This window comes from Microcebus murinus, chromosome 8, assembly GCF_040939455.1.
Source record: "Microcebus murinus isolate Inina chromosome 8, M.murinus_Inina_mat1.0, whole genome shotgun sequence".
Classification (NCBI taxonomy): Eukaryota; Metazoa; Chordata; class Mammalia; order Primates; family Cheirogaleidae; genus Microcebus; species Microcebus murinus.
The window spans coordinates 88,272,413-88,284,857 of record NC_134111.1 but is presented as its reverse complement, the minus strand read 5'-3'; the positions used below and the strand labels follow the sequence as shown (position 1 = coordinate 88,284,857).

Below are 12,445 nucleotides of genomic sequence, written 5' to 3'. Positions count from 1 at the left end.
ATGTTGAGGCCATTAATATTTAATATAATTATTGATATCTTTAGACTTAGGTCTGCCATTTTTTTATTTGTTTAGTGTTTGTCTCACCTATTTTTTGTTTCTCTCTGTTCATTTTTTCCTACTTTCTTCTGTATTGCTTAAGTATTTTCTGAATTCATTTTATTATCTATTGTTTCTTTTCTTTTTACCTATATTTCTTTGTTTTGCTTTGACATTGCTCTAAGGATTACAACTCATCCTTAACTTTTCTCAGTCTATTTAAAGTTACTTTTGTACCACTTCACATAAAATATAGGAAACTTGCAACTGTATAGATCAATTTATAGTCTCACCTACATTTATGTTATAGTTGTTGCATACATTATAAACTCCATAAGAGAATTTCATAATTTCTCCTTATTCACATATATTTGAAAGATATTAATAGAAAATTGGACTTTTATATTTATTCAGATATTCATAATTTATGATGCTTTGCATTTATTTCTAAAGATCTGGGTTTTCCTTTGCTATCATCTCTGATAAGCCAGAATTGACTTTAAGATTTCCTGTAGTGTAGGCTTTGACAACAAATTCAATTGCTTTTCTTTTATTGGAAAATATATTTTGCTTTTGAGTTTGAAGTTTATTTTAGCTGGATATAGAATTCTGAGTTGACATTTTTTAAAAAAAAATTCAGCACTTTGATAATATTGTTCCCCCATCTTCTGACCTCCTTGGTATCTGATAAGAAGTCTGTGGTCATTCCAATTGTTGTTCAAATGAAAATGTAATATTTCATTCTTCTCTGTCTGCTTTTAAGATTTTCTGTTTTTCCTTGAGTTCATCAGGCTGACTGTGATAGAATCAGGAGTGGTTTTATTTAAATATTTCCTGTTTGGTGTTTGCAGAACATCTTAAATTTGCACATTCACATCTTTTACCAAATTTGAGGAGTTTTCAGACATTTTTCTTTTAAGTAGGATCTCTGCTCCATTCTTTATCTCTTCTCCTTTTGAAATTGTTCTACAGAGGCCTTTGGATTATTCAAAGAGGTCTTTGAGGCTCTGCTTAACTTTTATTCTTTTTTCCCCATCTTTTTCCCCCTTTCTTCAGATTGATTGATTTCCTCAAGTTCATTATTTTCTCTGTTATCTCCATTCTGCAAATAAGCCCTTCCAGTGAATTTTTAAATTTCAGATATTAAATTTTTCAGATGACACTTTCTTTTTGGTTGATTTTATTTTTTTTATTAGTATTTCTCTGCTGAAATTTCTGATCTTTTCATTTATTTTGGGCAGATTCTATTTACCCAATTGAGCATATGTATAATGGCTACTTTAAAGTCCTTGTCTGATGATTCCAACATCTGGTTCTTCTCAGGGCTGGTTGTCTTTTTCCTTGAGAATGAGTCACATTTTTTCTGGTTCTTTGTGTGTTAATTAATTTGAATTATATCGCCGACATTTTGAATGCTGTGTTGTGGAGGCACTGGGTTTGTTATATTGTTCTAAATAGTGTTGATGTTTTGTTTTATCAAACAATTAACTTGAAAGAGTCAGACTTCAAACTCTGTCTTGCTTCTAGTGTGTAGCAATTCAGATCTCAGTTCAGACTGCCTCCAGTCTGCCCTGCACATCCATGTTTCAGAGGTGTCAGATTTGGGCAGAGTTTATAAACAGGAGGTTATAAGACTGTTTTTTAACAACAACAACAACAAAAAGCATGACCTAATACATTTTAAATATAAATATAGGGATAAGTTGAAATTAAATGAATGGGAAAAGAGATACCAAGCAAACCATAAGAGGGCTAGAGTAGTTATACGAATATCTGATAAAATAGACTTCAAGATAAAAAATTACCAAAAATGAAGAGGAATATTTTATAATGCCAAAAGGATATTTTTGGGGATTATTCCTCTTTAGTTTTCTCCTTTCTCAGGTATCCTTCTCACTCTTTGGTAGCTCTGACTTCCCCAGACTCCTTCCTTTGATTCCTTCAGCAAGAATAATAATATGCTTTTCTGTTGGAGTTTTTGCTACCCAGTGGCACCACGACAGCTGCTGCTACCCCTAGAGCAAAGCCACAAAACACGGAACTCACCCTCTGCCACTGCCTGCTGCCATTGATCACTCTTCAGAAACTGCAGATAGTTTTTTTTTTTTTTTTTTACTTTTAAAATTTGTTTCCAGAGTTTATAGTTGTCATTTATGGAAGGACTGATTTGTTAGGTACTTTACTCCTTCATACCAAAGGTAGAAATGATGATGTTTTATATTCAATGTGCTCAAGACTTTTGCTGATTTTTCACTCTAGATTTTGGTACATATATCCATAAATGAGATTGATATGGAATTTTCTTTTTTTTTTTTTTTTTTTTTTTTTTTTGAGACAGAGTCTCACTTTGTTGTCCAGGCTAGAGTGAGTGCCGTGGCGTCAGCCTAGCTCATAGCAACCTCAAACTCCTGGGCTCGAGTGATCCTTCTGCCTCAGCCTCCCGAGTAGCTGGGACTACAGGCATGCGCCACTATGCCCGGCTAATTTTTTTTTTTATATAGATATCAGTTGGCCAATTAATTTCTTTCTGTTTATAGTAGAGACGGGGTCTCGCTCTTGCTCAGGCTGGTTTTGAACTCCTGACCTTGAGCAATCCGCCCGCCTCGGCCTCCCAAGAGCTAGGATTACAGGCATGAGCCACAGCGCCCGGCCTGGAATTTTCTTTTTATATGTGTGTCATTCTTTTCAGGTTTTGATATTGATATAATACATGCTTCGTAAAAAGAATTTGAAGGTTTTCCTTCTTTCCCCAATGCTCTGTAACAGTTTAAATAATAGTGTGATCATCTACTCTTTAAAACTGAGATGTGATATGTCTGTAATTCTATCTAGGCTGTGATGTTTTATGGGGGGAAGAATTATATTACTACTTTATTTCTTTTTTGGAAATTGGTTTGACTTTCTATCACTTCTGAAGTTAATTATGATGGGTTATGAATTCTTCAAAAATTATTCATTGCTTCTAGGTTTGAAATCTGCTTACATAGAGTTTTACAGATAACTTCTTATATTAAAAATTATTTATGAAGTTCCCTCACATTTGTAATTTTCTGGACATGCAGGAGGCTTTCTGTGTGTGTGTGTAGGAAGAGTTTTAACTGCAAATTCAATTAGTTTGATAAATGTGTGGCTAGCAGTATAAATAATATTATTTATTTATTCTTAAGTGAGATTTGGTAGTCCATATCTTTCAAGTAATTTGTCCATTATTGTTATTTATTTATTTTTTCTAGATGAAGTCTCACTATGTTGACCAGGCTGGTCTTGAACTCCTGGCCTCAAGCATTTCTCCTGCCTTGGCCTCCTAAAGTGATGGGATTACAGGTGTGGGCCACTTGCCTGGCCCATTATATCTATATTGTTCAATTTATTGGCTTAAAATTATTCACAATATTCTCTTATTTTCCTTTTAATACTTGTAGAACCTGTCACTTCTCTTATTCCCGATATTGGTAATTTGTGTCATCTCTGCTTCTTTTTCCCTTATCAGTCTAGACAGAAATTTGTCAATTTTACTGATATTATCAAAGAACCAGCTTTTGGTCATACTTTTCTCTATTGTTTTTGTGATTTCTATTTCATTGCATTCTGCTGTATTCTTTTTTTTTTTTTTCCTTTCTCCTTTTGTATTTGTTTTTTTGGCTAAGCATACACAGTTTAGGTAGCTAAGTTAAACACAAGTAGGTTTGCTTTTACACATCAGGAAACACTGCTTGATTTGGGGAACTAAGGCTATGAAGATTGAAGAGAGCAGCAAAAGAATCTAGAGGAATGCAAAGAAACAGTTGTCCCAAAGGTACCAATATAAAGGACATGATTATAGCTTACAGTAATCTTAAACCAATACACCCTGACATATTCGTCATCATCTTCATCATTGCTAATGTTTACTAAAGGCTTACTACTTGCTAGGCACTGCACTATATTTATGATTTTCCTAGATCAATTCATCTAAACATCCCACAATAGGCCTACAAAGCAGGTATGATTATTAGTTTCAGTTTATAGATGAAGACACTAAGGCTCTGAGTAATTGGCCAAGATCACCCAATTAGCAAATGGAAGAATTGGAAATCTAACCTATTGACTTCAGAGTATGTAATCTTACCCCACTATGCGATACTGCCTGCCCTCAGCAGATAAATGATGATTTGTACTTGATAATTTCTGAGGAATCATTCAGTTCTAACATTCTATGATTTACTTCAATAAATCTATGATAAAACATTTACCTAGGCCTGATAATCTTTAATTGTGGAGAAAAAATAAGAAAGCTCAATAAAATCTATTTATATGACCTCAAAGTCAGAATTCAGGTTCCCTTGAGTTATCAAAATGGGTCTCTCCCCATATTAAACCCATTGAAAAAAGAAATGTTTTTCTTCTTTGTTAGTCAATGCCTTACATTTTTTCCTCATATGAAAGGTAGATGGCACAGAGAACATGAAAACACATTCCAGCAAGAAATAAAAGAAAAAATGTTTAATATAATCATAGCATAACCCTTAAACACAATTGGATTGAAGACAAATTTGGTAAATGCAGATTCTTGGGGGGGAGGGAGCAGGATCCTCTTTTAAAATGCCTAAATTTAGTGTAGATGAAATAAACTTATAAACTCTTGATATTAGCGTTGAATACTGGTGGTCATTTGAACATACTAAAGCTTTAAAAAGTCTCACAGAATGTAGGACCTATTTGTTCTTCATACAAAATAGTGATCACAGTCAAGTCAAAATATTCTCATTTAAATCATCGAGATTTCCTTGTATAAAAATGCTGAAGTGCCTAACTTACTTTTTTCTTATTTTTTTTTTATTTTTTTTATTTTTTATTTTTTTTTATTTTTTCCTAACTTACTTTTTATAAAAAGAAATATAGCTAACTTCACCAATGAATATACTATAAAAGGTGCTAGATACTCCTTAGCCTTCATAAATAGTATAAAGTATACATCATTAAAAAAAAGTATGGCACAAACCATTTCTCTTAGAGGGCCAAAGAAGGACAAAAAAATTTATTAAGTCTGTGAATCAAAGATGACTTGGTATAATTGTGGTTACATGCAGAATTTAATGGTTAGACATGAAATCTATTTGGTCTAGCCTAAGATTCTCATAGCAAATCAGTAGGCACAATCAGAGGAGGAGTAGTATCACTAAAAACCAGAATAAATCTCCAATTTGCTTGAGTTTATGAACCAGATAGATAACTGTATCACCAATATCTGCCCGTAGCCCATTTTCAGTGAGATGAATTTTCTTGCTCATGAGGTCCACATCGAAAACAGCATGCTCAGGAATAGGGGTCTTCTCAGTGTGCTCTTTTCCCAGGACAGGAACTCGTCGAGGTCCCAACAGTGGATCATCAAATCTCATCAGTTTCACTTTGGAAAGGTCTTTGATTCCTCGGTCCATCTTCATTAAACTCCTAATTATGGAATCACAGTTATCTCCTTGCCTGATTTCAATTTTGGTTGAGAAGTGGCCACTGGATGGCTGGGGATTCACTAGGGAAACTGACGCACCAGGTTCTGTTCTAAAAACATTAAGTGGTTTCCCAGGACAACAGTCTTCCCTGACTTTATCTTCTGCTTCAGAGGCAAACTTGACTTCTATGTGTTCTAGCTCAAGGGAATTAGTCAGGTAGACTATATTCTCCATAAGCACTGCCTGTTCATCAAATTCTAAATGCAAATCCAGAACATGAGGCCCCATCTTCTCCAGATTTTCCTTAATCATGGCAACAAATGGCATCACTTTTTTCATATATTTCTTCAATTCTGGCAAACTGCCTAGTTCACTAGCAATGACTTTGTTATCAGGCAATTTTCCACTGTTGGCCTCAAAGTGGTTGCGTAGAACTGATAGGGTGATATGTTGCCAAGGTGGATAGTTCTTCCCCACATAGATGGTGCAATGTGAGGGCTTCGGAGGTGGTTGTCAGTCTGCTTCCCTTTAGCTGGCGTCCTATAGTTCTTGAGTCGTAGTCTAAGGTCATGTGGTACCTCCATGACATACTGTGAGGAACATATCAAGGCTTCATCCACAGGACCTGCCACAGGCCATGAAGCATACATAATTGAATCAGGCTTTCCCAGGAGTGTCCAGACGTGCTCACACACATGTGGACAGAATGGAGCCAAGAGAAGTGTCTGGACTTCAATAAACCGGAACACAAGTTCTCTGTGCATCCCTTCTATGGCCAATTCATGGTACTTATCTTTCGCTGCCTGAAACTCAAAAAATACTGTTTCCAAAGTTTCTTTAAACATCATCTTTTCATAGTTTTGATCTGTTTTTATAATTCCTGCATTCATTTCACTGGCAAAAACTCTATCATTGAAAGCGTTGGCAAGACCATTTCTTAGGCTGTTCCAGTTGGCAAGCATTTCTTTCACCCATTCCACCCAGGTATACAGACGGAGAATACCTGCATCTGCCATGGTTTCCACAAAGTTGGCATCTTCAACAGTGTCACCAGCATCAGCTAGAGCCAAGCGCATTCCATCGGCTGAAAGTTTGTTAATAGCTTGGTTCAAAGTGAGGAAGTTGCCTGTGGATTCTGACATCTTCTCAGAGTTGAGGAGGAGATGTCCATTTGCTCTCACAGCTGTAGGCCATTTCTCACTTTGTTCCGGCCACATAGCCACATGATTATAAAGGTAATATGAAAGATGATTTGGAACAAGATCCTTGCCAGAGACTGGAAGATCCACAGGATACCAGAACTCAAACTCCTGCTTTAACCGATCTAGCTTTTCCTTTGGGATCTGAGTCTTAGGAAATGGAGCCTCCTTGAAGAAAACATAATCCCAAACTTCCTTGGTCATCTGTTGTGGTCTGATGCCCAGTGGAGACTCTGCCTTTCCACGCAAGTTACCCCCCTGCAACAGGTGTGCAACTGTGTAAAATGCCATGTAAATAGTGGAATCAGAAAGTGATTCAATCAGACTGCTCATCTCAAGGCTGGGGAGTGCCTAGACCATAAGTTCTTGAGCAAGCATGTTCTTGTAGCCAATCTAAGGTAGCTTCAAAATTCCTCCTGGTTTCCTCGCAGAATGTTTCTAAGTTCTTCAAGCACTGAGATGTCTGCTTTTTCCCGTTCTCTTCTCCATAATCCAAGTACCACTGGTCACAAAGAGCCATGACACATTAATCTGAAGACCTGAACATCCCTTGTTTCTCTGGTTCCATGTAAATAAGTGCATCTCCAATGTTGATCATCTTTTTCTGAATGGCCTTCTTTACATCTTGGACCTTCTGTCCTTTAAATCCATCCACCAACAGTATACCATCATAAAATCCTCTTAGATATTACTTCTCCTTTGGTTCTGCAAGTTTTTCTCGGTCATTCTGGCTCTGAATTTTCAACTCATCACAAACGGTTACAGCAGAAAGATTTCCAAAACCTGGGATTTCAATGACTGATACTGGCTCAAATGGCAGGACCATGCCATCTCTAATTCCATACTTTGCTTGTAACGCTTGCTTTTTCTTCAAGTCTCTGAGGGCAGCAAAATCATCAGGGGAGTCAGAAGAAACACTTGTGACAACACCAGTGCCTTTATCCTCCTTATGGTTAGCATTGGGAGAACGTAGATCACTTTATATGATGTTAAAGGTGCAGAAAGTGATGCACCAAGAATTTCCTCCCCCATTAATTCCTTAACAACAGGCACCACACCATTGTCTTTGGTAAAGCCCTGGTATGACATATTCCTGGCTGATATTTGGGTGCAGATGAATATATCCCCATTCATTGTCTCAAATCCAATGTACTTCATATCAGGATGCACCCAACAGTTTGTCCAAACGTGGTCTCAGGTCTGAGAGTAGCAGCTACCAAAAAAATATTCTTACCTTTCAGGCCACTTAATTTGAATGAGTAAGGCTCAAGCACTTTCAATTTGATTAAAGTATATTCCTGAGGTCCAACACCCTCTCCAGTTTGCCTGTCATGATCCATGCAAGGCTCTCCATCTTTTGGAGAATAAATGGTATACTGATTCCCAAATTTAATTTTGTTTCTTTCTCTTAATGTTAAAAACTGCCATCTAACAAAAGAATCATAGTAAGGATTAACATCAGTGGTAATGGGGAACGACACCAGTCTACCTTCAAACCCATTCTCTTTAGATCTTGAATAGCCAGTGGTGGAAAATAATCAAGCCAATGTTCTGCTTCAGAAAATTTTACTATCTCTTCTTCAGATAGGCCAAGGGATTTCATAATGCTCCACTGGTATTTAGAAGACCCAGCTTTAGCAGTAGCTTTACTCTTTTTTCCTTTAGCTTTATCCTTAATTACTATGTCTTCTGTTTTAACATTGATTTCTTCCTCTTCCTCTTCTTCATCTGGAAAATCAGGGGGGCAACCCTATAGCTCTATTTCTCTTTTCAACTTATCAGCACATGCCTTAATAGGCATTCCAGTACAGTGCAAGCCAAAGGGAAACAGACAACTTTTTCCTTTCAATCGCTGGTACCCTACTGCAAACTCACATTTGGATAAAGAAAATGTGTGTCCCAGATGAAGGCACCCATTCATATATGGATAAGGGAAGGTTACAAAGTACTTGCCCTTACTGGTCTGCTTCTCTAAATTAGATGCGTTGACTTCAAACACTTTCTCAGTATCCCATTTCTGTTGGATTTCTTTCTCAATTTTCTTCAAAAAGTCCACTTTAGCTGTTCCTTTTCTTTCTGCCATGGTACCACCCAGCCAACTCTACAAATCCACGACAGTGTCCCCGGCGACCCCCTCAAAGGAGTGGTTACAACCTTTCCCCTCCCTCTTGAAGAAGCCGGCCTCCTGCAACACGAAAGTGCATGCTTCACAACTGCTCCTGCTCTGTTCTTTATTATTGTCTTTATTCCTCTTACATTGGGTTGAATTTAATCTTCTTTTCTAGTTTCTTATTGTGGAATAGAAGGTCATTAATTTGAGGCTTGTCTTCTATACTAATACAGGCATTTAAAGCTATACATTTTTTCCCTAAGTACTGTTTTAGTAACATCCTACAGATTTTGCTATGTTGTGTTTTCATTATCATTCAATAAAAAATGCTTTAAAATTTCTCATTTGATTTATTCCTTGACCCACAGATTTTTTATATATGCTGTATTTAGTTTCCAAATATTTAGGGATTTTCTAGTATTTTTCTATTTTTGATTTCTACTGTGATTCTATTCTGATCAAAGAAAACGCTTTGTATTTCTTGAATCCTTTTAAATATATTGAAACATACTTTTGTGGCTCAGAATATAGTATATCTTGGTAAATTTTCTGTGCACAATTTGTTCCATTAGTGAGATAAATAAAAATCATGTCCCACCTATGAGATACAGCTCATTCTGGTGATATTCCAGCCAATGATGCATAACTAAATACCATGGAGAAACTTGACAAATCTGTATTGAGGGCTATGCTATGAAATAATTGTCCTAAAATCTTTGAAAGTCAAGATCATGAAATTCAAGGAAAGATAGAAATTATTATTGACTGAAGGAGACTACAGAGACATCATGAGTTTCTGGACTATAATGTTTTATAGTAGAGGACAGTATTGAGATAATTAACTTGAATCCATCTGAAAATGAGATGATAGTAATATAGTAGCATTAGTTTCCTGACTTTTATGGTTCCATTAGGTTACGTTGACAACTATCCTTGTGATAGGCAATACATACATACAAAAGTGATCAGTGGTCAAAGCGCATATTGTTAGAAATTGCCTTTCAAATAATTCAGAGAAAAAAAATATTTGGGGGCCAGAGCCAGCACTTTGGGAGGCTGAGGCAGGAGGATTGCTTGAAGGCAGGAGGACTGCTTGAAGCCAGGAGCTCGAGACCAGCCTGAGCAATATAGTGAGATCCTGTCTCTATAAAAAAATAGAAAACATTAGCTGGGTGTGGTAGTACACACTTGTAGTCCCAGCTACTCAGGAGTCTACGGCAGGAGGATCTCTTGAACCCAGGAGTTTGAGGTTGCAGTGAGCTATGATCATGCAACTGCATTCCAGCTGGGCAACAGACTGAAACCCTGTATCAAGAAAACAAACAAGCAAAAAAATTTTCTTCAGTTTCAACTTCCTTGAAAACTTGAGACTGTTCCAAAATTAAAAAAAATATACCATACATATGAAGAATCAGGAAAATATAACCTATAGTCAAGACAAAAAAATCAATCAGTATAAACAAATCCACAGACAACCTAGGGGTTGAAATTAGCAAACGAAGATTTTAAAATAACTTTGATAATTCCTCTTCCCACCAATTGTCTGAAATTGGTCAAGAACAGTTAACTGACAAATATAGAAAGCTCAGTGAATCTCAATCAAGATAAATACAGAGAAAACCACATCCAAATATTTGATAGTCAAACTTCTGAAAACTAAAACTAGAAAAATTTCTTTAAAGTAACCAAATAAAAATTCATATGTAAGAGAACAATGATAGCTGACTTCTTATCATAAAGATAGAAAGGCAGAGGACAATGGAATAATGTCTTTAGATTGCTGAAAGAAATATATTATCAATCTTGGATTAAATATCCAGTGAAGATGGCTTTCAGAAATGAAGGCAGATAAAGACATATTCAGTTAAATAAAACCAGAGAGAATTTTTGAACAGCATACTTACACTCCAAGAAATGCTAAAGGAAGTTCTTCAAGCTGAAGAGAGATGGTACTGGAAAGAATTTGGATCTATAGGAGGAATCGAAGAATGTGGCATACGGGAAACATGTGGATAAATACATTATATTTTAATTTTCTTAAATTATTTAAAAGTTAATGAACTTTTTAGCACGAAGTAGTAACATTGTATTGTTACTATTTATATAATTTATAATAGTATTACTTTTATAGTAACATTATAGTGTTACTATTTATATAATTTGTACAAAGTTTACAATTTATATAATATTAAATACAGTATATATATAGAAATATAGTATATGACAATGATAAAAAAGGTGGACTGTAGGTAAATGAGATTATACTATTTTAAGAATCCCAAATTATGTGTGAATACTATATTATTTCAAGATGAAGTATGATAAGTTAAGGATACATATTGTGACTCCTAAAGCAATTACTAAAACAAAAAGTATAAAGAGGTATAATTAAAAAACCAATAGAGTCCCTCGCGTAGGGCCCCACGGCGCCTGCGCGCTGCGCGGCCGGCCTAGGCGCCCGGGTGCTGGGTGTGTAGCCTCTTTGCCTCATTGTCCGCACCATGAAGATCTGGACTTCGGAGCATGTCTTTGACCACCTATGGGAAACTGTCACCACGGCTGCAATGCAGAAACACCCAAACCCTATTAACCCGAGTGTGGTGGGAGTTGATGTGTTGGACAGACATGTAGATCCCTCCGGAAAGTTGCACAGCCATAGACTTCTGAGCACAGAGTGGGGACTGCCTTCCATTGTGAAGTCTCTTATTGGTGCAGCAAGAACCAAAACATATGTGCAAGAACATTCTGTAGTTGATCCTGTAGAGAAAACAATGGAACTTAAATCTACTCATACTTCATTTACAAATATGGTTTCAGTAAATAAGAGACTTATGTACAAACCACATCCCCAGGACCCAGAAAAAACTATTTTGACTCAAGAAGCCATAATCACTGTGAAAGGAGTTAGCCTTAGCAGTTACCTTGAAGGACTGATGGCAAGTACCATATCTTCAAATGCTCATAAAGGCCGAGAAGCAATGGAATGGGTAATACGTAAATTAAATGCCGAGATTGAAGAACTGACAGCTTCAGCAAGAGGAAGCATAAGGACTCCAATGGCAGCAGCAGCATTTTTAGAAAAACGATAATACAAGTTGGTAGATAACGTTGGGTGCCCCAGGTCTCTCCAAGCTGGCAATATTTATTTGTTATTTAAAAAATACAACTATATTTTAGGTAGAATTTTTCTTTTTTTAATAAGCTGATTTAAGGCTATGCGACTTTTGATCAAAACAGAGTTACAGGGCTTCTAAATAAAAGGGATCATCTGAAATTAGTGTTGTTTGAAATGGCTAATTTTGAGGTTTCCAGTGTTTATATGAAAATTTAAGTTTTCTTAAATTTAAGTTTACTTTGAAATTGGTATTGACATTGACTCTCCTTAAGGTAGAATTTGAAAGCTTTTCATACATTGGAACTCTACCTGGCTTTGGACCAACCCCAGAACAAAGCAGAGCTTGCTCTCCTGCTGTAACTTCAACAGCTTGCATGAAAGAACTCACTTTAAAAGGAGAAATTATATACTTTTAAAAGATATTAATTTGTATAAAATAACTTGCTCTGCTATAAACCACCTTTAAAAACCAGTGTTTTGGTTTTGTACTTAAATATTTTTGGAGTGAAAATTACCTCTAAAGTAATATATGACTCCAACAAAAACAAAATTT

The 12,445-nt window shown here is 36.1% G+C and overlaps 2 pseudogenes across 1 annotated transcript; one reads left to right on the top strand and one right to left on the bottom strand.

Annotated features, from left to right (window-relative positions):
• Positions 1-5,072: 5,072 nt before the first annotated feature.
• On the bottom strand, positions 5,073-8,777 carry LOC105882633 (leucine--tRNA ligase, cytoplasmic pseudogene; annotated as a pseudogene).
• A 2,260-nt stretch (positions 8,778-11,037) lies between these two features.
• On the top strand, positions 11,038-12,059 carry LOC105882632 (PRELI domain containing protein 3B pseudogene; annotated as a pseudogene). The gene has a single exon (XR_001159349.3). The product of XR_001159349.3 is annotated as a PRELI domain containing protein 3B pseudogene (transcript).
• Positions 12,060-12,445: the final 386 nt, after the last annotated feature.